A 22087-nucleotide genomic window follows, 5' to 3' on the forward strand; every position below is an offset into this window, starting at 1 on the left:
TTTTACTTTCCTGGCTGCTAAATCAAATGCCATACAATAGGTTGGCTTAAACAACAGGAGTTTATTGGTTGAGGGGTTTTGAGTCAAGGAGTATTCCAAAATCAAGGCAACATCAAAGCAGGAGTCCTGGGGCTGACTGCCAGCAATCTCTGGTCCCTGGTTTTTCCTGGCCATGGCAATGCATATGGCGGCCTCTTCTGGCTTCACTGAGTTTGGTTGCCTTCCACCTTATTTCTGCGGCTTTCTCTCTACATGTCTGAATTTCATTCTGCTTTGCATAAATGTTTCCTTTATAACATGAACATGTAAATTTTGTAAAGGAAACATTTACAGTGGTTTCTGTTTTCTTCATTAAACCCTGTGGTTAAAATTATACCTCCCCTTGCTAAAAGTGTTCTCTCCCACCTTCCCTGCTTTATTTTCTCCATAGCACAGAAAACGCACCATGCAAATGACAAGGGAATAGTGTACAAGAAATATTTTTTTAATTCTGAAAAGTAATTAAAAGTTACAAGCAATCCAAAAAAAATAATAATAAATGGACATTTAACAAAAGAGAAAACCTGAATGGCAAATAAACATATGAAAAGAAGCTCATTTCACTTTTAACCAGGAAAATGCAAGTTAATAGAAAAAAAATTTTAAAGATATAATGTTTTAAGGATTTTAAAAAGTCACTTGCAACAACAGTAAATATTGTGTATGGATATTTACATACATCATACCACGAATCCAAGGAGCGTGGTTACAATTTCAATGAGAGCTTCAACTCTAACTTTTTTTTAAAAACTTTTTATTGAAGTAACGCACATACAACTCAAAATGTCCCGTTCTTACCACTTTCAAGTGTACAATTCAGTGGCATTAATTATATTCATGATATTGAGCTACCACCATCAAAAAATATTACCTCAGCTTTTTCATCACCTCAGCCAGAAACTTTGTACCTTTTAAGCAATAACTTCCTCTTCACCTCCATGCCCCCAGCTCCTGTTAACCTCTAATTCCATATTTGCCTCTATGAAATTTGTTCCTTCTAGTTATTCCATATAAGTGAGATATTTGTTTTTTGTGTGGTTTATTTCACTCAACATGATGTCTTCAAGGTTATGTTGTCACATGATTCAGAACTTCATTTTGTTTTAAACCTGAACAATATTCCTTTGTATGGGTAGACTGCATTTTGTTTATCCATTTTTCTGTTGATGGACATTAAGTTGCTTCCACCATTTGGCAATTGTGAATAACAATGCTATGAACATTGGTGTACAAATATCTGCTGGAGTCCTGGTTTTCAATTTGTATCTCTAACCCTTTATTTCTGAAAAATAATAACATGAGACAAATGTAACAAGATGTTGATACTTATTAAATTTGGATATTGGGTAATTATGTGCTCACCATACCAGTCTTTGTTCTTTTCCGTAATGCATAATAAACATTTACCAAAAAAGTGTATCTGCAATTTTTCCATTAAGCATGTCAATCTAATACTCCTCTCTTCATGAAATACAAAATGCCTCTGGGACTTCTTTTTTGTCTATGCCTAATCCTGTCTTCTCTATTCTTATTAGTATGCAGTATTCATGTGGTTGCCAAATGTGTCAGGAAATTTGGGAAATTCAACATGTTAATGTGGCTTTGAAAAATCTTGCAGAGATGCTCTGCTATCCCACACCTCTAGCAAAAAAGACCGATTATTGCTAAGTGCTTTAATCATATGTGAATTAATAGATGTGCTATTAAAGTTTGAAGAAGTAAAAGCAAACAGGCATAGACTGGCATCTTCTTTTTCGGTTTTTTTTTTAGCTCTTATTGGATTGTGCTTTGTCCGACTAGGGTTTTCTCTTATTATTCTCTTTTAAGTAAAAGACCAGAACTGTCTCCTCCATCTCTTGGATTTTGAATGGTTGAGTGGTCTTGCTCTCTTTCCCATCCACTCGACACCTTTGCCAATGAGTCCTTTGCAGAGCTTTCCTTGTGATTGTTTCTGATGAAAATCACAAAAGCTTGGCCTTTTATGTTTGATACTCTGCTCTCCTCTCTTTTGGTATTTCTTAACCCGTGTAATTAATTGCAATTGGTACGAAAGCACAATGCAATAAACTGCCTCCAAAGTTGCTCACCCATAGCTCAAAATGGGGAGTAGATTTACTCTCTCGATTTTATTTCCAATGACTGCATTCCAATCAGGAATTTAAAAAACTTATTTATTCACTCAATATATTTTCTCTTCCTTCCTGAAAAATGGCTTCACCACATAGGAAAGAGTTTTCATTTGTTTTAATTATGAGGAGGCTACAGGAATCTGAAGGTTCTTATTTAAAAGAAACAAACATCTATAGATCGAAAAGATGTTTCCCAGTCTGCATACCTAGCATTAAAGCATTTTTCCACTTAAAGGACAATAACGCCTACCATAGAAATTTTGTAAAACACAAAGAAGAAGACAAAAAAATCTTCTATAGAAAGAGCTATTTACTGCTAATGTTCTTGGTGCATTTCCTTCTACTTTAATATGTTTTTACCTATTTTTAAATAAAACTTAGATCATGTAATATGTATCAATTATAGTTGGTAATTTTAAAAATCTGTAGTTTCTCTTTATAACTGCAATACAAACTAAGAATAAAAAATTTTTTAAATGCAAAGTAGAAAATAATAATAATCATAAACCTACCAAAGAGAAACAATCACTTAACTAAAATTTTTAATATGCTTTTGTATAGTATTTGTCATGTGTGAGTGTGTTACTTTGCTAACTGAGATGATATTGTATATACTAATTTCTTTTCAAAGATAACAGGCGCAATAAAGTTCCTAGATAGAAGACATGCAACAAACCATTTAACTGATAAGATCTGCCTTTGAGTGGCTTATTACTCATTCTTAATTTTTAGAAAAGTCAATGACTCATCATTCAACATGGGTTTCTTTTATTAGCTATTTTTAATTAAAAAGTTAATATTGCGTCTGGAAAAAATCAAAGCACAAAATATATACAAAAATTCTCTTATAAATGGATTTCTTCAGTCCTTTTCCCCAAAAGTAGTAACTGTGACCAACTTAAGGCTTCCAAAAATAGTTTTCACATACAGTAGAACAAATATGCATTGTCATTTACTATAGAACATCTATATATTACTGCCTGTTTATTATATGGCGATATGTCATTATTTTAATGACATTATTGTTAGCATGTCCATTTTTATACAAATGAAATATACTGTTCTAGGCTGTACTGTACTACACCTTGTTTTTTTTTTTGCTTAAACATTAGTTGGTTGTTTTTTTTTTTATTTTAACATGGGTTTATAAATATTGCCTCCATCCTTTGCATGGCTGGATATAGGTATAACACAACTTATTTGCCCAGTCCTCTAATAACGGAAACTTAGTTGTTTCCAATTTTGCCATAACAGGCGGTGAAGGAATGAACACCTATAATTTATATTTTTGAACCCATGTGCAAGCTAAATTATGAGATATAGACTCAGTGGTAAATGAACATGTGTACTATATATATCCAAATTGGTTTCCAAATAGGGATCTCCTGAATATATGAAGAATTCTTATTAAACAATAAAAAGTTCTTTAATTCTATAGAAAAAATAGACAAAGTGTATCACCATGAATTTCACAAAAAAGACTGATAGCTTGTAAACTGATGACAAATAACCAACATCATTCTTAATTGATCATAGTTAAAGAAATGTACAATTTTAAAAGTATTTTAAAATATTTTTTATCTGTTATATGGACAAATGTATAGAAAGCTTCCTAATCATGGAACAGGAGAGGGTGTGAAGAAATAGCCTATCTTCCACAGGGCTGGTACAGTTTTTGTATTGAATGACAGAACCTTTATCATTTTGTAAGAATTCTTCACATATTTAGGAGATTACTCTTAAATATTCTGCCTATGGTAATTTTTTACATTTGCAAACATCATTTATTATATCTTCAATTTTACTAATTTTTAAAAAAAAACTTGTGGACATTGCTTTGCTTAAAAAGGCCTCCTTCATTACGTTACTGTTTTTTTAATTTCCATTTTTCTCTCTATTATAATTTTTAACTTAATTACCTTTAATTTTTAATCTATATGGAAGTTATTTTGATTTAAGAAATGAGGTGAGGATCTGGGCTTATACATTTTTCAAATGGCTAGCCTATTCTTCAACATTATTAGAAACTATGCATCTTTTAGTCACTGATATAAAACAGTTTTAATGACTGCATTAGTTTCCTATAGCTGCTACAATAAATTACCACAAGTTTAGTAGCGTAATACAAATTTACTCTCCTACTGTTGAGGAGGCAGAAGTTTAAAATAGTTTCCCTGATTCCTATAACAACGAACATCTTTTCACATTTTTGTGGGAAATTAGTCTACAAATTGCCTCTTAATATTCCTTTATCTAGTGAATTGTTAGCCTTTTCATACTGATTTGTAAGAATTCTTTATATGATTTGGATAATACTATCTTTTTCAATTATGTGGAATGCAAATTTTCTCTATTACTTGCCTTCTAATTCTTTTAACTTTTCTGGTGACTTTCATCACATAGTAGGCATTTTTCATTATAATTAAATATTAACATTAACATCAAATTCATGAAAAAGTTGATAATTAAACTTAAATTTTTTCTTTAACTTTATGATCTTGGAAAACAGAGAGATTTCTTAATCAAGACACATATACACACAAAAAAACCACAAAGAAGAAATAAGTATCCCATACATCTTTCAAAAAGTTTTACTGCAATTCTTTTCATATTTAGGATTAATCGATCTGAAATTTAATTTTATTCATGGTATGATATAGGATCAAAATTTAACTTCTTCCTAAGAAATAGCTGGTTATTCTAGAAGCATTTATTGAATAAACCATCATTTCCATCTTGATTTTAAATGCCATGTGCGTTCTATATCAAATTTCTATCTATGCACACATTGCTTTCTGGGTTTTCCTGTATTTCATTGAATTATTTAATTTCTATACCGGTACCGAGATTATAATAAATCTTGATATTCTATAAAGCAGCTTTTTCCTCATATTTCTTCTTTAAAATTGTCTTTGCCCCCTTTTCCCCCAATTTGACCAACAGATAATAATACAGAAATGCATTATAGTAGAAACTTTTCTGTTATTAGCATCTCGTTCATCTTTTTCTTTAGTCCAGTTTATGCAGACAATAATTTGAAGAGACAAAGGGAATTGCTTGCCTATGGGAAGTGTTTCCCAGTAGTAGTTTAGACCCCACTGTTAATATCCTCCATGATGATAATGCCATATTTACCAAAAGACTCATACAATAAGACATTTATTCATTGAGATAATTGTTTCTTCTCCATTTTGCTATAACCTTTCTTGCTAATCAGTTCATTTATTGACATCCTGTTCAGGTATCTATATGCGATATAGAGGCCACAATTCTCAGCAAGCTGGATGAAGCCTTGCCAAGCTTAACAAACAGACTACTGAAAATTTGGTGAGGGCAAAGACCCTGCAATGCTTTCTGGAATTTTTGGCTCACACCCTTAATACATTTGCTCCTAATGAGAAATGCCCAATTGCTTTCCCCAGCACGTAGGAATTGCCAGCTTTTCGAGCCATCCTCTCCTTTCGAATCCCCTTTCTCTTAATCTACATATATTGTGACAGTTATCTGAATTTTCATATATGATCTTCTGCCTTGCCTTTTGAAGCATCTTCTATGCAAACTTTTTTTTTTTAGATAGTCAGCCTTCAGTTACACACACACAAAAAAATGCCATTTTTAAGGGTTCCCATTATAACTTCTTTTCCTTTGACATTTTCCATGTTTTCAGCCAGAAAAAAGATCGACCTCTTTTCTTCCATGTTCATTTTAGGATTAGCTTATCAATGCTCATAAAAAACAAATTGCATTTTTGGTTTTATCATTATCAAGTTTATGGAATAATTTTGGAGGAAATCCAATCTTCAAAAAATGTTTCAAGCTTCATCCTGAATATAGTATTTTTACTTGTTAGACTTTAATTTTTTTATGTTAATGTGCTTATTTACAGGCATATAAGAAAGTCATTCATTATTATTATTATTTTAAATGCTGCCTGTATTTCTAAAAGACTTCCTAAACTTTCTTATCAAACCTAATGGGGAACTGAAGAGGATTTGGGATGCTGAAAGTAAATTGCATTGCCTATAACTGACCACAGTTTTGTTTCAACCTCTTCAATCCTTTTAATTTATATTTCTTTTTCTTGTCATAGCACTTTGGCTAAGATCATCTGTACAATACTGAATATAAATGTTTATAGTGGACACTTTTAAGTAAAATGCTTGCTGTGCATTTTTCATAAATATTCTTTATCATTTTAAGCATAGCTAAACATTCCTGGTTTGCTAAATACATGTGTTCAATTATGCAAATGCTTTCACTGGATTTATTCATACATCATTTTTCTCATTTACTTTAGTAATGAGGTAAAAACCATGAACATTTTAAATAATATATTAAATTATGCTTGTACTCCTGGAATAATTCTTATAGGTCATGACTTTTTTTGAAATTATTGAAATTGGTTAACTAATATTTATTTAGATATTTTGCATCTGTAATAACAGGGAAAGTGGAATGATTCTTATAGGTCATGACTTTTTTTGAGATTATTGAAATTGGTTAACTAATATTTATTTAGATATTTTGCATCTGTAATAACAGGGAAAGTGGCCTGTAATTTCTTTTTCATCGTGTGTCCAGTTTGACTATTGTCATTATACTGTCTTCACAAAATGAACAGAAGCATTCCTTCTTTTTTATTTGGACATACTCATATACAAGTAGAATAATGTATTCTTTTATAATTTGGTAAACAATAACAAAACGAACATTTAGACCTTAATTCTCTTTTGGATATATATCTTTGATCATGCAATCAATTTCTTTAATGGCTATAAATTTAGTAAGGATTTCAGTCTTGATGAATTAGTTTTGGCAGGTAATGTTTTTGTTTTAGTAATGTTCATTTTCTCAGAATCTTCAAAAGTGATGGACTAAATTTATTTACAATATTTTTATAACTTTTAAAATCTTTGCCCATATGTCCCTTTTATCATAGTTATATTGTTAATTTCTGCATTCACAATTTTAATTATTATTTATTAATTTTAGCTTTTGTCTTCATTGGCCCTTTAATGTTTTTCTATTTTTATTTCATTAATTTATGCTGTCTTTAATATTTTATTTTTTCTACTTTCTTTGGGTTTAGTTTTAGTTTTAGTTGACTTTGTGGACTCAAGTTGCATGATTTGCTCATCAATTTTCAAACCGATCTGTTATTCATTGACAGCTTTTAATTTCCCTCTAAAACTATCTTTAGCTATATTCCACAGGCTTAAATATGTAGTGAGTTCATCATAATTGAGTTATAAATTCTCTAACTCCATGATTTCTCAAAGTTTCTACTTTCACCCTTGAATTATTTAAAAATGTATTTTTGAAGTTCTAAATACATTGAGGATTGTTTATCACTTTATTATTGATTTTAGTTTTTGTCAAATTGTAGCCAGAAATTTACTTGTTACTGTTTTTACTTGAGACAGTTAACTATCTTTAAAAATTTATTAAAAATAAGGAAAACTTTCAACACACATCATTTTTTATGTGTTAATCCAAATTTCCAAGTGATATACTTTCTTTTGCCTGAAAAACTGTCTGTACCATTTCTTATACTACAATGAATTCTCTCAGCTTAGGTTGGAAAAAAGTCTTTATTTCACCTTCATTCTTGAATATTTCTATTGGATATAGAATTCCAGATTGATGGATTTTTTTTTCTTTGTTATAGTATAAAGATGTTGTACCACTGTCATATTGTTTGTGTGCTTTCTGATGAGACATCTAGTGTATTTTTTTTAACTTTTTTTTTTTTTTGCATGGGCAGGCACTAGGAATTGAACCCAGGTCTCCAGCACAGCAGGCAAGAGCTCTGCCACTGAGCCACCATTGCCCACCCTACTGTGTTTTCCGTTGTTGTTCCTCTATATATAATTCTGCACTTCCACTCCAGTTGTCTCCAAGATTTTCTTTTCATCTTTAGTTTTCAACAATTGGACTCTAATGTGCAACTAGGTGTGTTTTCTTCATATTTATCTTCTTAGTGTTTTCTGAGAATTTGGTGACCTGTAGTTTGTTGTCTTCCTCTTATTTTGGAAATTCTTATCCATTATTTTTTCAAATATATCTTTTGCTGCATCCTCTTTTCTTTCTTTGATACCAACTACATGCAAACAGTATCATTGTATATTTATTGGACTGGTGATAAGATATTATAACAGGTTGCTTAAATTTTGCTTTGTCTTTTCAGGAATAATTCTCCTAACTGTGGTAGCCAGCCTCCCAGAGGACCCCAGCTATCCTGTTTTTCCTATCCTCATGCTGTCCCCTCTTACTGAAGAGTTGAATAGAGCTGACAAACGTAAACAATAAGGTATTGCAGAAAGGATGGATGTGACTTCTGAGGTCTGGTCATAACGGACTTTGCAGCTTCTTTCTTGTTCTCTTGGATTGCTTATTCTAGGGAAAGCCAATTGACATGTCATAGGAATAAACAAATCGCCCCATGGAAAAGACCACAGGCAAGCAATTGAGGGCTTCTTTCAGCATCAAGCAAGGAACAGATTTCATCGTGTTCTAAGGGGATGCATGTTTCATGCTAGTGAATTTTCTGTCTGGATTTCAGGGAAACCTTATATCTCAGGAGGTTTATCTTTTACTGCTCTTTGGTTGGCCAAACTTTACAGCTATGGGGAGGTTTACTACTCTTAGGAAGAGAGTATGTGGACATTTCCTCATTTAGTCCTTCCTCTCCTGTGTCTTTATAGTGGCAGACAGGATTTAAGGAAATCCCATGTGCAACTCATGCTCCCCAGTCTTCCCATTTTAAACAATGGATGAGTCTCTGATGTCTTCCAGTCCTGGGGATTTTGACATGTGTTCTTTCAGTGTGTTCAATGCCACATTTTCAGATAGTACTTAACAATTGTATTGTTTCTAGCTGCCTATTCCTCCCACCAGTGTGAGGAGAAAAAGTAAGTGTCCTCTGTATAAACCATTTTAGAGAAAGCCCTAGAGTAGAGAGTGGGGGAAAAATGATTGTCCTATTCTTTTTTATATATTTGCATGATAATAAAAAATTCAAAACCACTGTTTGTTACATGCTTACCACTTGCCAGAATGAGATTGGACCTTTTAAGAACTGAATTGTGTGAGAAATGATGAAAAGTCATGCTGGTAAAGTTGTGGGTCTGGCACATTTGTCAAGAAAAGATAACTAATGGTTGTTAATAAGTATTGAGTTATGGAAGAAATAGCCATGGAAAAAAAGGTGGAAGATTTTGCTCTGATTTGGTATTTGTGTTTCGGGGGACCCTGTCCAAAGAATGCATGCTTGTCGTTGGGCTACAAAAAGATGTGATGTATGGACCTTCCCACAGGCCATGTGAGTAGCCTGTGTGCTATGTGGGTGGGACCCCCAGCACAGGTTATTGTGCTAATTAGTGTCACAAAGCCCCAGAACGGAGGAGTAATGCTGAGAGCAGATATGGCTAAACTCCTACATTACTCCCTCTTGCTTATGATCTTAGCTGGCACTATAAGCAGGCAGAGATGCATAGCAGATCAACCCTCTCAGTGTAAACTTTATACACACGTCTTTGCTAATCCTCCAGTCAAACTTGTAGCTAGATAAAATTATCCACTTTAAGCACATTGAGGCTTGAAGAAATAAAGTGATTATACCAAGTCACATGGCTGTTAAGTGGTGGAAACCAATATAGAGTCTCTAGTCCTTTGAAGAGGAAAACCACAAACTTTCCTCTATAATATGTTACTCATGACTAAGTAGCATCGATTGCTACTTTTCTATGTGCACATTCCTTGGAAAGTTCCGAGCCACATCCTTGGGGTGGGAGTATGGGGTAGGGAGCATACCTTTAAGCAGAAGATGAATGAGCTGGAGGAAAAATTGCTGGTACCCTGGAATCCTCACAGATGAAATCTCTTCCTTGACCCGTGCACAGCCCTGACAGATGATCATGCTGCTTATTTTCAGACCCAGACTGGGCTTAGAATGACACTGCAAGCAGCCCTTGTCCATATTCAAAAGTGCTCTGTCTGTTCAGAAATTAGGTCCTGCTGTGCTGGTTATCCTGCATCTGGATGAGTTAGTGGCATCATTTAAGGCTCGTTGCTAAAAGAGAACAAGTAGAGAGATAAATATCTGGGAAGGATAACTTGACCTTTAAGCTTCAAGGTAGAAGTTCTCAAAGTGTGGTCCTGGACCAGCATAACAGCGTCACCTGGAATTTGTTAAAAATTTAAATTCTTGGGACACAAACTTGACCTAATAATCAAGAATTCTGGGGAGGCATCACCCTACATTCTGAGATGTAATAAGCCCTTCACATGAGTTTGATGCATGCTTAGGTTTGAGAACCACTGGCTTGAGAATTTATTTCTAGTAGCATTTGGATGTTTGAAAATTAATGTTCACGCATCCAAACGAAGGGAACTCAAACCATACTGATAAGGAGGCCATTTTAACCCAATGTGTGTTTCTTGGGAGGTGAATGGTTTTATCTCGGTATAAAGTCACTGCTCCATCTCGTTATAAGGTGCTTTGTGACTTTGTACCTGAATTTCAATTTCCTCCTTACCTGAGAACTAGTCACCAATTACCTTCTGTATTACAGACATAGACTTAATAACAGGTGGTAATAGTGAGTCTGGGAGTCCGTTCAGAGAGGGCATTTGAGGAACAGGCAGGGGAGATCCCTGTCCCCTGACTCCCCACCCTGTAAGAACAACTGATTCATTACCAAGAATCCCATCAGATTTATCAGCTTCCAGAGAGAGTCAGCCTTCCAGACACCAGCACATCTTCCCACTTGGAAAAGAACAAAGAAGTACTGTCCACTTGGCTCTTGTTGCTGGTAGAGCCAACAGCTTTACGTTCTCAGCAAAGAGAAACTGGAAGGACTCTTCATGAGCATATGTCTGCCTCACAGGTTGTATTCTATGGTGGAGGGGAGGGTGGGCATTTTTACTGAGGAAAAGATGCAGTATATGAGGGAAATTAGATGAAGAGACTAAAAGGTTTTTGGGTTGGCAAAACCAATTAGGAGATGTTTACTAAAGATAACCCTTGAGGTCAGATAGGATTTCCTTTGATGTCAATACTTTTGAGCTTAAAAAATGATGCAGGGGAGAGACCCCAGTCTCCCTTCTGCTGAAGACTCTAACCAGCTGTGTGCCCTTGGGTGTGCAGGTGACTTAAAGTCTCAGGCATTCCTTTCCTCATCTCTTAAAGAAAAGGATTATCTGAGATCATGCTAAAGGGCCATTCCAGCTCTGACATGCCAGGAAATCTTATTTGACTTTTAAAAATGGGGAATGGGAGAGGGAAAGGGCAAGGGCATTTCAAGGCTCCATGGTCCATAATTTGGCAATGTGGAATTTTCTGGGCTGTCTCTCTAACTTGGAGGGAAATAAGGAGTGTCCCATCTCTTCTATTTCTAGTTTACCTCAACCATTTTGGAATAAGAATCATTTAAATCTAAATGAGTACAGATATCAGGAAATATACTCCTGGACTTTCTGATGAGATTTACCTTAATGTGAGCAGTTGGGTCAAAAGTCAAAAACTGGAAACTGTGGTTTTAGGTTCAATTTGGCTAAATCAAAGTTATGTGATGTTTGTTCTTACAAATTTTGAGTGGGTGCTCATGGCTACTTTTGTTTAAAGTGTAGAAGGGAGAGAATCCAGAGAGATAAAAAAGATCTCTGTGGGAGAGCAAAGGACAGGGAACTGCCCTCTCATACCCCTCTGGAACAATGTGGAATCCAGGCAAATAAATATACTAAAACTTAGAAAGATAAAATACACTTGCCCAAAGTCACAAAGAGTTGGAGTTGGGATCGAATCCTATATTTGCCTGGAGAGAAAAGGAAAGGATTATGAAATTTTCTATTGATATTAACATCAGCAATTCCCATTGACTGAACCCCTACCATGTCCTCAGTACGATGGTCAATGATATAACTGATTCAGTTAATGCTGTCAATAATTATGTAGGCATAGATATTCTCAATGCTGGTAAATGTTTAACAGCCAATGCTTCAGGGAGAGAGGAACAAAGCAGCACTTCATAGCTTCTGCCAATTTCCATGTCCATTTTCAAGCTACCTATATAGCATTACTGAATGCTTTGTTGGGACAACATGTGTGTATCTCATGAGCAGGGGCAAGCTGGCACACCCCTCCCTGGTTTTTAACCCTGAAATAAAGATGAAGACCCAGAGATGTCGAGAAGGTTACTTGAATGCAATATACTGCTATAACATGTTAGAGCCAGATGTTATATCTGGGCATTCTGACTCTAAAGCTTGGGATCTGAATCATGATGCTTCATTGTCCATATCTAAAGAAGAGCAGTTTGACATTTAGGGAAAATGTCTAATGCCAACATATTCCCTAAACTTGTTATGGGTCCAATCCCAGCCTTTGTGTTCACTTTGAGTTGAGCACTGGACCCTTCTAAGCATATGTCATGAAGCCAGTCCTGCCTTGAACCCTTGCTCTGCAAAGTGCGGTTCAGAGCCAGTGTCAGCATCCTCACCTGGAAACTTGTTAGAGATGCAGAGTCTCAGGGTCCACCCTAGAACCATTGAATTAGAATCTGCATCTCAGTCAGATCTATGGGTTCTTCGTGTGCATGCTCAGGTTTGGGAGGCACAGCATTAAAACCCATTCCATTTTGAGTATCAGACAGATGTCCAGAGCACCATCTTCTGGTCCACCTTGCAGTGCATATCTGGACATATCTCTCATTTCTCTAAGAAGTTGAGTATGCGCCATCTGCATGCCATAGCTGGAAGCCACATCCCTCTTGCAGGAATCCTTCTTCCCTCCCTCCTCTGGAGCATCTAACTGGTCCCCATCATCACAGATGCCCTGGCAGCCCTCAGAACCACTTAAATCTGCATGAGTCTTAAATCTACTGGATGCAAGCTCACAGCTTCAGTGGAGCTCTCTCCTGTGTGGATCCTCAATAAAGCATCTGTGTTGGGCTCTTTTTGTTTCTACTCACATCCCTGGACATTGTCCCCAAAACATGTCCACTCTTCCCAAGTGGCTATTCTGCAAGCCCCTGAACCAGTCCTCACTTAAGGTACACAACTGGGGCACCCGTGTGGGCAACCCTTCTTCCATGGAGCAATGCCCAGTCCCTGCCATGATTTCCTGGTGGTAGAGTTACATGGAACGATCACAGTCCACCAGATAGCCCAGTAACTGAATCTTAAAAGGTTAGGCCCTCCTAATCCATTCCCTCTCAGTAAGGTCTTTGATGCCTATGGCTGGCTGAATTACACCCCCCACCCTCAAAAATATATATGCTCACATCTTAATTCCTAGAACCCATGAATTTATTACCTTACATGGTAAAAGGTATTTTGAAGATGTGATTAAGTTAAGGATTTTGCAATGAGATTATCCTGGCTTATCCTGGTGGGTCCAATGTAATCACAAGGGTCCTTGTAAGAAAGAGGCAGTTGGTCAGAGTAAGAGAAAGCAATGAGATGATGAAAGCTGAGGCAGAGGGCAAGAAAATGTGAGGACAGAAGCAGAGGTCATTGTGAGGCAGGGCCAGCCACCTCTAGTAGATGGGAAAGGCAAGGAAATGGCTTCTCCCTTCAAGCCTCCAAATGGAACTCAGCCTTGCTGACCCAGTCTAGATGTCTAACCTCCAGAACTCTATAAGAGAACAAATCTGTTTGCTTGAGCCACTCAGTTTTTGGAATTGTTTATAGCAAAAATAGGAAACTAATGCAGCTCCTAAGCAAATTTACCTGTCTCCTTCCGAAGCATCCAGCTTCGAGTACCAAGGGATCTTGGCAGTTCTCAATAAACCCATTAAACTCTTCTGCCAGTTCAACAGGTACTTATTACATACCTCAGGAAGGCTACTCACATGATATTTTTCCATTAGGAAATGTGTTCTAAGGTGTGATTTGTTGTTCCACTCCTATAAGTAAGAATAGAAAAAACTGGCATAATTTCAAAATTCCACCTCATCAGTCATGAGGCTACACAAGATATTGCAAAGGAGTAGGGGTGTCCACTGAGCTACCTTTCACTTCATCTACAGCTTCCTTCCCTTGATCTAAGCTTCCTATTCTAAACCAGATGTCTTTCTGACTTCACAGTATTCTACCACCACCACCAGGCTCACAGAGCTGGTTGATTTTTCCCATCTGAAGACAAGTGGAAGTTCTTCATTCTCTTTGCAAATTACCCAGAGTCTCCTTAGTGAACCCTCTCTGTTCTATGTTTTGCTCAAAAGAGCATGTGTAGTCCAGAGTGATGGGAAGGGGTGTGGAGAGTGACAGGGTGCCCTCTATATTACATGTCACACCTAGAGCCTGGTGGCATATTTGAACCACTTAGAGGATACTTCAATTTGCCAGAGCTCTTATTATCAATATCACAAACTGGGTTTGCCTTAAACAACTTTTTGGCTCACAATTTTGAGGTCAGAAGAAATTCTAACATCAAGGTGTTGGAAATGCTTACTTTCTCCAGGGGTCTGAAGCATTTTGGTGCTCGCTGTTATCCAACCTTGGGGTTTCTTGGCTTCTATCCCTGCTTCCTGTCACACGATTATGTCTATCTCCTTGCGTCTGATCCTTGAGTTTTATCTGACTTCTTGCTTCTCCTTGTAGCTTTCTCTGACTCTGATTTGGGTTTCTTCTCTTTAGAAGGCTTCCAATAATGTGGATGAAGACCCACCTTGCCACAGTTGACCACACCTTAACTGAAAATAATATCTTCAAAAGGTCCTATTTACAATGGGCTCATTCCCACAGGGATGTGGATTATGATTAAGAGCACATGTTTATTGGAGTATTAAATTCAATCTACCATGGGGGATTTAAAAACATACATACCCTACCATGAACCAAGAAGTCATAATCTCCTGTGGTACACCCTAGACATCTATATTTTAAACTCAATCTTTCCCAGGACGTTTTCCTAAGTGTGGCCAAACTTTGACTTAAATAATGATTCACTCAGGAGATGAAACCTTCAGGCAAAGAATCTTCCATTCTAGGTGTGTGTGTGGGGGGTGGTTATCCTGCAAAAAATCCACCAAGAACCTTCCTTGCTGGAGATATATTCTAAACTCAGAGTACCGAGAGAGAATGTGAATTAATAGCTCCTTACAATCCTTGGTGCCTTTGTTTTTCTACCTTTGGCATCTGAAGGCTGATTTTGCCACTTATTAGGTAAGTCGTGTCACCTGTCCTAGTTTCCTCATCCCTAGAAAGGAATGATGATCCTTACTTCCTTGGGCAGTGGGGAGAATTGAACATATAACAATGTTTAACAATGTTTAGTTAAACATTGATATTGTCAGGTCTCTCAGGGCTTCTTGTGGAAGTTGGGGCTCAAAGAACTGTAGTTAAATAGCTCCCCTCATCTGGAGCTGCTGGGCTGTCCTGCCAACCATGCTTGTCCAGGAAAACAGAAGATGCCCCCACAACTGCTCCATCCTGCTATCGAGACTGAATACCTTGTGGCCATGGCACACTGAAGGAGTCTTAAAGGCAGGGCAGTGCATTTAAACACCCAGGCAGACCTTCCATGGTGAGTGGTGTTTAAGCTCTGGGCAAGGAACAGATTTCTGCATGTTCTTAAAGTCTGAAGGAGTGACCAGCCACTCATGCCATCCATACAAGAGACCTATTCTAGGGTATTATACCTTCATTTTCTAGTTGATTACTAAAACAGTTAGAGCATTTGGCCTTAGACTTTGTTCCAGAGGCAATAATAAATCTTACCTGTCTTGTAGGCCAACTGTCCAAAGCAGCCACTGGTAGAATGCACAAAGACCACCTTAGCCTCTTTGAAGACTACGGCCTTTTCCAGCAGCCAAGGACCTTGTTTTTGTGAGTGGGTACCTACCTGAGCTGGTTAGACAGCAGAGCATGGATGGGATGCTCTTTTCCAGAGTGTTGTGCCTCTTTTCTCTGGATCTCAGAAACTGTTCACATACCCTGCTCTGCTATGGAAAAATGGCAAACCATAGGGCTGCACCCAGGATGATCTTGCTGGCCACTGCTCACCTGTGTATTTCAACAAGCCTCTGCAATAAAAAAATATTCTTTGCAAAGGAATGTGTATGGCACGAGGTGGAGTCTTCTTCAAGATCCCTCGAGGATGAGTGAATCCAGCTAAACCACGTTCTGAAGTCCCAGATAGAAGATAGATTTGGGAAGGAGCTAAAGAAAGACCACAGATCACACAGGAAGGGGAAGGGATAGGTCCTGCTGTCATCTCCACAGAGTCCAAGTTGAGTTCTGGATGGGACAGCTGTGATGGGCTTCCAGGAGTTATGTTTCTACCTTCCCAAGGCATCAGCCATGGGCAGGAAAATTATCCTGAAAGAAGGCATCCAAAGGACCCTATCTCTGCTGGGGAAGACATCCGAATCTTTAGTGCTGAAGAACTAAGGGAGGAGCAGCCAAAAAGAGCTTTCCTCGAAGTTTGGGGAGACAAGATGCTTCTATTCCGCTTGTGAAACAAACCCCTATCTTGTACTGAGTAAGGGAATCTCATCACTGTGTAAAATCTCATCACCATTTTGCACTATGGGAAAGGCTTGGCTTTTGGAAAACACTGGATATGTGGAACGTTAGTGAAATTCCTGGAAATTAACTAACTTGAGGGAATTGCATCTGTTTTAGTTTGTTAATGCTGCCAGAAATGCAATATACCAGTAATGGATTGGATTTTATAAAGGGAATTTATTAAGTTACGAGTTTATTGTTCTAAAACCAGAGAAAGACACCTTCACTCAAGAAAAGGTCCATGACTTTCAGGGTTTCTCTGTCAGCTGGGGAAGCACATGGTGGCATCTGCTAGCTTTCTCTGCTGGCTTCTCATTTTAAAATGGCTTACCCAGGGAATTTTTCTTTCTGCATTTCCAAAGGTCTCTGTCACTGTCAGCTCTAAAGCATTTTCCAAAATGCTCCCCTCTTAAAGGGCCCCAGTAAGCAACCCACCTTGAATGAGTGGAGACACATTTCCATGGAAACCACCTAATCAAAAGGTCCCACCCAATTGTGCCTTCACATCTCCATGGAAACAATAAAGAAAGATCCCACCCAACAATGTTGAATCAGGAATAAGAACATGTTTTTTCTAGGTACCTAACAATTTCAAACCAGCATAGCATCCATACCTCAAAGCTCCTTTTGTTCCCTTTGTTATGGGTCTGTGTCCCCCAAAAGATAAGTTGAATTCTGTTTAACCCCACCCCAGTACCTGTGAATGTGACCTTATTGGGAGATAGGGTCATTGCAGATAGAATTCATCAAGTTAAAATGTGGTCATATCAGAGTAGGGTGGGCCCTTATCTTAAATACCTGGTGTCCATAGGAGAAGAGGAGAAGAGATATAGACCACCCAGACACAAGGGAGAGGACTTCTGACTCTGGAGACAGAGACTGCATTATGACTTGAGTCCATATAGGAGAAGAGGAAATCCAGACAGACACATGACTGAGCAGGAGGAGCAGAAGCCAGAGGAGGAGATGAAATGAAACAGACAGTCCATGTGATGGAGGCAGATGTTGAGTTGTGGATCACCCGCAAGCCAGCATCAGACTTCAGAGAAAGCATGACCTGCCAATAACTTAATTTTGGACTTCTAGCCTCCAAAACTGTGGGACATTTGATTCCTATCTGTGTTAGTTAGATTCAGTTGTCAACTTGGCCAGGTGAGCATACCTAGTCTTGTTGCTGCAGACATAAGCCAATGGTACGTGAACCTCATCTATTGCTAATTACATCTGCAGTCAGCTAGGAGGCGTGTCTGCTGCAATGAGTGACGTTTGACTTAATTGGCTGGTGCTTAAATGAGAGACCGCAATGTAGCACAGCTAAGCAGCTCGGCATTCCTCATCTCAGCACTTGCAGCTCAGCCCAGGCCTTTGGAGATGCAGAAAGAAGTCACCCCGGGGAAAGTTGTTGGAACCCAGGGGCCTGGAGAGAAGACCAGCAGAGACCATCTTGTGCCTTCCACATAAGAAAGAACCTCAGTGGAAAGTTAGCTGCCTTTCCTCTGAAGAACCAACAAAATAAATCCCCTTTTATTAAAAGTCAATCTGTCTCTGGTGTGTTGCATTCTGGCAGCTAGCAAACTAGAACACTATTCTTTAAGCCAACCACTGTGGAATTTTTATAGAAGCCCTGGAAAACAAAGACAATAGGTAATACATGACTGAGATGAAACTAAGATAAGCTTATAGAAGTTGAGAGTGAACTGCTGAGAGGAGCTTGATGAACAAGTTGGTTCTGAAATTTTTATGCTATCCCAGGTGCCTCCAAGATACAGATTCAGAGTGAGTCAGATAGAGGCAGCATTCAGATCAACTCTAGCCCTAAATGTCAGGATAAGATTAAGTGGTGATAAGCAGACGGCAAAACACCTGAATCATACTGGAGTGCTTAACTCTTACTCCACAGGGGTTACCTTTTAAAGGATCTCTTCATTATAAGTGACATTACCTGTTGCTTAAAAAACTCATCTTTTTATCAGGAGCTACAGGAAAAGGCACACAAACCTGGCTGTTGTGACTGCGTCACTGTTTTAGTTGGCCAGACTGCCATGACAAATGCCACATGAGGATTTGGCTTAACCACAAGCATTTATTAGCTCCCAGTTTTGGAGACTAGAAGTTCAAAATCAAGGCATCAGCAAGATTATGCTTGCTCCCAACGTCTGTAGCCAGTCTGCCACAATCCTTGGGGTTCCTAGGCTTGCATCTCTGTCCCCCATCATGCGGCCACTTTCTTTTCCTTGTATCTGCTCTTCCCATTTCTCCTGACTTCTGGCTTTTGTGACTGACTGTGTCTGAATTTCTTCTGCTTACAAAGGCCTCCAGTCCTATGGATTAAGACCAACCCACATTCAGTTGGCCACACCTTTACTAAAAATAGCATCTTCAAAAGGTCCTATTTACAATCCTATATAGGTATAGGATTAGGATTAGACACATGTCTTTTGATAGCACATGACCCAATCTATGACAGTCATGTTCAATTTGCATCCTTGAATTTCAGGGACATTGACTAGGAATAAACAAACCCTGAAAGAGGGAAGAAACAAGCTTACACATAGAAGGTTAATTTCAGACTTTGGGGCTCCACCACCATGTTGGCCAGTCTTGTTTTTGTCCTCCTGGAAATTCCCTCACTCCTTGGACCTTGTCACCACATTGTCCCTGTTCCATGACACTTGCTTGCATATACTTTATGATTCCCACACTTCAGATAGTACCAAGCCTTAAAGATACTTAATTCTTTTAAGTATCTCTGTACACGTTTTCCTTAGAAGAGCCTAAACCCTTCCAAGCCTTTGACCATCCCTTCATTCCCTCAACTCAGAAATCTCTCTCTCACAGAAATGTCTTTTCTGTTTGCTAACCCAGATATCTTTAAATTGGCTCTATTTGGATATGGTCAGAACTATCATAGGGCATTTCCCCCAACAAGAACTTATACATTAGACTGATTTTGATTAGTGTTGTGAAATCAATACACAATGGATTCAGTCACGAGATGCTGGAAAAGAGAAGCAGAATATCCCCAGGCATGTGATTGTGACCTGTTTACTAAAGCAAAAATGCATCCCTGTGAAAAGGGATGTGTAGCTCAGCAGCTACCTTCAGAGAAAGGAGTATTCCAAAGACCTTGGGCACAGTGAGGGAAAGAAAGTGACTTGGTGGTCAGATGTGGTTTATTTTATGCCCACTGGAAGCTCATCTTATTTTAGAGATGCCTGCATCAAGCATTCTTAGCTAGATTATTCAAGAGTTACTTTAGCTCCTTCTCCTTTTGATTCCTTTTCCAATAAGAAGACATGAGATTATGAATCACATGAAAACCTTCATGTTTAGGTTTGCCTATAAGGAAGGAATGTGCTGGTCATGCTGAGAAGAGGATTCCAGGCAGGTTACATCTGTCACTGTTAATTACTAAATTAGAACGTTGGTTTTATAACTCGGTCTTTGAACTTGATTAATGACTTTGCTCATCAGTCCCATTATGCTGAAAGAACAAGTTTTGAACCCACAAGTTGGGGAGCCAAAACCAGGCCTGTGGTAAATTCACCCAAATTGCCACTTTGTTCAACCTTGTGGATGATAGGCAGGCTGCATTGCCCAGATGACGTTCTGACCTCAACAAATATCTTCACTTCTGAACATCAACAGATGCATGCTATCTATTAGATGCCATTCATTAGAGAAATTCTTGCTAAAATTTTCAGACTTGGAGTTGATCCATTCTGCTAATGATGGAAGTCTTTTCCCAATGCCAATTTCCCAACCTTCCTACTTCTGTCAAGAGCACCACGATCCTTAAAGCTCAGAGGTTCAACAACATTAACCTCAACCTCACAGTCCTTTTTAGTGATTGTTTGTTTGTTTTTTAACTCCTTAATGGTCTCAAATTCTTTTTTCCACTACTAGAGACTTCCACTACACTTTATGACAGGTACAATAATTAAGGCAATGGTCACCTTACCACCACCCTTGTGTCTGTCATTTCGAACTTCTTCCATGTGGCATTCCCTGCTAATTAACATTTCCAATTAGATCACGTCCAATTCCTTCATAAGAGCTGTCCATAATTTGGCCCCACACTACCCACTCATCTTGTTTTCATTGCTCAAACACTTACCCTGTACTTGTTGTCATGTGATCTATCCATTATCTATTGCTGGGTAACAAACCATGCCAAGTCTTTGTGCTTAAAACAACAACACTCATTGATTTTGCACACAAATCATCAATTTTGGAAGGGGCTCTCTGGAGACAGCTCATCTCCACTACATGCAGCATCACTCAGGGCAGCATGACAGGGGCTGTGGGGCTACTTTCAAGAAGGCTCCTCCACATAGCAGGCAGGGCGGTCCACAGCCTAGGAGTAGGCTGCGTGCCTCTCCATAGGAGCTTGCCCACAGGCTGATGCACATCATCAGTGCATGGGAGCGAGATTCAGGTAACAGCATCCTGAGTGAACTGCAAGGAAGCTGTATCCTATGACCCAACTCCAGAAGTCAAGTAGTGTCACGTCCATTGAGGTCACAGGCCCACCCAGGTGCAGGGGGAGGAACACAGGTCCCATGACTCCATGGGCAGAATCTCATGGTTTCCTTGTAAAAAGAGCATGTGGAATGGGGGAGATTGTTGATCATATTGATGGACATCACTGTTGCATTTTTGGAAAATGCAGTCTCCCCCATGTAGTATATGAAGGGGTGATTGGTTTAGCACAGTGGTCAAATAACACTTCCCGTCTAGTAGGGCAAGGTATCATAGAGTCACATTCTTAGGTCTCGGAGTTTTCCCATCTCATTTCATGGTCAAGAAAATTAAGGCCCACAATCACTGTGATTTACTCAAAGCATGGGTAGTGGCAGAACTGGGAACAGAGCCTAAGTCTATTTGATTACCCTGGCATATTTTTATTCAGTAGGTCTGGATGGGAGATGAGAAATGTGCAATTTTTAATAAGTGTCCAAGTTTATGCCTATAAGCAGGCAAACTCAGGGCATACTGTGGTAAAGCACAGAAGGGCACATGGGTGGCTTGTTACCAGAAATTCAGGAGGGAGTGTTTGCACAGGCTGACTATTTAAGGTCCCCTCTAAAAGGAAGACCTTGTTATTACTCCATAGCTCCGGTGCACAAATTAATCTCCCTGGATAATTAGGAGAGTGACTAGTCAAGTTCCCCATCCTGCCCCCAAGAAACAGGAATCAGGCACTGACATGCTGGAGATAATTTAATCCATGCTAGTGTGCTGGCATGCCGCCTTTTCCCGCTGCAAATGACTCAAGAAGAAAGTAACCTGTTGCCACAAGCAGAAGTGCTTCAGCTACCAGCTGCAACTGTGAACTGGCAGAGGCAAGAACGCCTTTCATTATGCAATTATCCATAATTAGGTGTTCGATATGACTTGATCATGGG

The 22087-nt window shown here is 38.4% G+C and overlaps 2 long non-coding RNA genes across 4 annotated transcripts in view; both read right to left on the bottom strand.

Annotated features, from left to right (window-relative positions):
• Nucleotides 1–17532, bottom strand: part of LOC143688282 (uncharacterized) — a 37633-nt gene extending 20101 nt beyond the window's left edge. The window contains exons 1-3 of one of the 3 annotated variants that reach the window (XR_013177932.1): nucleotides 17478–17532; nucleotides 16015–16195; nucleotides 9981–10239 (exon numbers count right to left, since the gene is read on the bottom strand). This is a non-coding gene — a long non-coding RNA (uncharacterized LOC143688282). Of the gene's footprint in view, nucleotides 1–9980; nucleotides 10240–10867; nucleotides 10937–16014; nucleotides 16196–17010; nucleotides 17087–17477 lie in introns of those variants that run through there. The other 2 variants (XR_013177933.1, XR_013177934.1) reach the window with 2 other exon arrangements.
• Nucleotides 11969–14843, bottom strand: LOC143688283 (uncharacterized). The gene is made up of 3 exons (XR_013177935.1): nucleotides 14623–14843; nucleotides 14021–14074; nucleotides 11969–11983 (listed from the first exon to the last, which is right to left on the bottom strand). It is a non-coding gene; the product is annotated as an uncharacterized LOC143688283 (long non-coding RNA).
• Nucleotides 17533–22087: the final 4555 nt, after the last annotated feature.

The sequence above is a fragment of the Tamandua tetradactyla genome, chromosome 6 (assembly GCF_023851605.1).
Source record: "Tamandua tetradactyla isolate mTamTet1 chromosome 6, mTamTet1.pri, whole genome shotgun sequence".
In the NCBI taxonomy this organism is placed as follows: Eukaryota; Metazoa; Chordata; class Mammalia; order Pilosa; family Myrmecophagidae; genus Tamandua; species Tamandua tetradactyla.